This window comes from Alosa sapidissima, chromosome 6 (assembly GCF_018492685.1).
Source record: "Alosa sapidissima isolate fAloSap1 chromosome 6, fAloSap1.pri, whole genome shotgun sequence".
Lineage (NCBI taxonomy): Eukaryota > Metazoa > Chordata > Actinopteri > Clupeiformes > Clupeidae > Alosa > Alosa sapidissima.
This window is the reverse complement of record NC_055962.1, coordinates 2,768,869-2,772,312: the sequence shown is the minus strand read 5'-3', so window position 1 is coordinate 2,772,312 and position 3,444 is coordinate 2,768,869.

Below are 3,444 nucleotides of genomic sequence, written 5' to 3'. Positions count from 1 at the left end.
TCCAATCCAACTCAACACAAAGTGAAGGTTTTATCCAGATCAAAACCAAGAATAGATTATGTGATCTAATCCAATTTCAGGATCCTTGTTTCCCTTTGAACAAGCCATTTTCCAGATTTGATCCAATCCGATAGCCGAAATCCGATCACGTTTCTTTTGAACAATTGGGCCCAAACAATCAAAGCATATGTAAAACTAAAAAGCTATGCTACCTCATGTTCGTTTTGCTCGGACCCCGTAAATCACCGCTTGCGGTTATATTTTCACTATCATTTGCGAATTGGTAATTACGGTTAAAAGTGATTAGGGGAGAGGCGAGAGACAGTATGGAGCACAGCTGAAGACGCACTGTCACGAGATATAAGCAACTCCTCTGCAAGATAAATGTTTTTTTATTCAGTCATTTGAGCAATATTAGTGTAAGTGTTGCTTTTTCCAGCCTATGTTTTCGATGGTAACCCATTGTCAGTCAACAGTGAAAGTAACTTACTGCATATAACTGTCTTGTCGTTGACTGACACACCATGGTGAAGTTAGTTTCACTTTGCCAATGAGTTCAAATAATAGACGAGTGCAAATGCGTGAAGGTTATGCTAAGTTTTAGTAAAGCATGGTTTAGTGGAATGACTATTCCATATGGTCTTGCCATAGACTGTATATATAGAACAGGGTTCAAAAGTAGCTCACAACTCACCAGCCAATCAAAAAATAAACAGCCACCCAACATCCAATCAAAAGATGGCATTCGTTGTATCCGGGTAAAATTCCCAAATAGATGAAAGTTGCTCCCTGCAACCACGTTATTGATCAAGTGGCAGTGACTACAGGAGGTTACGACTTGCGTTTTTAAACTCAACCATTTTTAAACTCAGATTGGTGAGAGGGCTCTTTAACATAGGCTGCAATCAATGTGATTTTGAAAATGACAAGAATATGAACTAAAATAGAATTGGTCTTCAGTCATTCGTTTTCCAAGTATTTGCATGAAGCACATGATATGCCGAGCCAACTGAAACACATTCCATTCATATAGCTAGGTGGCTACCAGACACATGATTCTTGAGATTAGGGACATAACAGGTTTAAGTGAATTTCCCCTCGGGGATCAATAAAGTATCTATCTATCTATCTATCTAAGTTTTCTAAAAAAAGATTTTGAAGAAAAAAAAAAGATTTTCAAAAACTATTAACACATTTGTTAAATGTAGTTTTGGATATCTAACCATGTTTTGGTACAACTTCCCAGTTGTACATTTTTACAAATTTAATGACATGTTTGCTGGACCCGCACTTTTTTGTCAACAGAAATATGTGTAAAATTATTTTTTGAATAACTTACCGCAAACACTATAACAAATCAGTCTCTTGGTTCCTTTAGTAATGCACACAGGTTTTGAAATTAATTTTGTCACATTTACAGACAAGTCAGTGTTTAATGCATACAGTTTTGGTTGTAGAGTTTTTAAGTTTTGTTTATAACCCACAATTGCCCACAATTATTTTTTTCATTATAAAAAAAAAGTCCGATGGTGTTGACCAAAACTCCGGACACAAGTTCAATTGACACAAAAGTACATTTAAAACATATACATTTTTTTAACCTTTGACACTGATGAAATTATTTACTTAACTATATACATTATAATTATTATGATACATTTTACTAGCCTAGAAATCTAGACACATCCTAGCGGCAGCAAATGTAATTTGCAGCCGGGGTCGTAGCAATTCTCTGTTGGCTTGCAAGCTGGAAAAACCATGGAGGTATTATATATACAGTAACTGGAGAGAGTGCCGCCTCCATTCATTTCAATGGCCAATGCTAGGCTAGCCACTTCAGCCAAAAAAAGTTTGAAATTGACCGGCCGCAGCCATCTTTACGAAAATGGCGTTTCATGGGTGTTCGTTTCCGGCACCAGCTAGAATTAGCCTATTAGATTCCACGTTACAGACGGAGACAACGTAAGGTACAACGGTATGTCGTTGATGAAGATTGGACATTCCCTCAGAGGAAAAGAAGTTGTTCGGGAACGCGCTTCACCTCGTTATAAGCGCAAATTTATTTAATTGGTTGGGATAACATTTTAGGAATGGTGGTAAAGTTGACCTTGTCTTTGAAGTCCTAGGTTATTTAATGTGATGTTCATATGTGATGATAAATGATGCAAATCAATATTGAGTTACTTTAGGCTTCACAAATAATGATCCCTAAATGCTATATTTAGACAGGTTGTATTACTTAATAGCCTATCCAACGAAAATGACTATTAATTAAGTAGACATGGTATGTAAGAAACGTGTGGATAGCTGGGATTTCTGCTGCACCCAGTGTGAATTTGCAGCTTGTTAAACCTAGGCTACATTTGCAGTCAGACGAAATGAAGCCAACGCAAGTTAAACTTACCGATAGAAGCGTACATCCGGGGATTGTGGTTCGAGCAGGCATATAGTCTGCAACTGTTGTTGGATATTTGGCTTTTGCCTCGACTGGCAGCCTGAACATTTAAATCAAATGCATAGCCTAATCATGTCAATGTTGCAAGAAAGCAAACTAAATAAGTAATTGACATTTGTTTCGTTTTAAATCACTTGGGGAGACATAGTACATGATCCAGACGTTGCGTTGTCATGTACTACAGAACTACAGCCTGTGCGTTGTAAAATAGTTTTCATACACAACGCAACGGGTAAAGTTGCAATCATGTAACGCCATGTTTTCAAAAATGTCCGCGGCCAAATGCCATGCTAAGTGGCTGAAGCTAACCCTTCAAATCTTGAATTTTGCAAGATAATGATGGTGAATATGGCTGATATTACGCTTATGCCATGTGTAAATTAAATACCTTTCTGAAACGGATAGTTCCGGTCCTTGATTATGATCACGTTCTATATTACTGTGCCACCACAAATTGATACAAAAGTTAGAGTTGCTGCATCTCGACGTCGCTTATCAACCATTCTGGTAGAGGAAATATATTTTTTGGCAGAAGAATGGTTATCTATGAATAAAACATCAAACGTTACATTTCTCATTGCTGTGCCTTTATTTTATGATATCTTGTCAGATATATAGTAACTGTTTTACAAAAGCAATAAGCCACTCGAGTCCATATGACAACAGCTAGGGGGGGGGGGGGGGGTCATTTGGATGCCATTTGTATAATTTCAGTTATCATTATTACTTAAAACAATTATGCGGTGATAAATGGCTTCATCTCACTATCCCTACATAAAAGAAAGGGTTTCTGCATGATCAGTCATATTTTCCAAAAACTGTGAAACTGTTGTTTTGAAAGGCATCAAAAATATTTTGATGATTATTGGGCATTTGAAAAACTAGGCTTTGCACTAGACAGAAATATTAATAAATAAATATGAAAAACATATCAAACTAGAAAAATGAACATGCATGGTTATTGAAGAGTAACCAGACTGAGACCATTG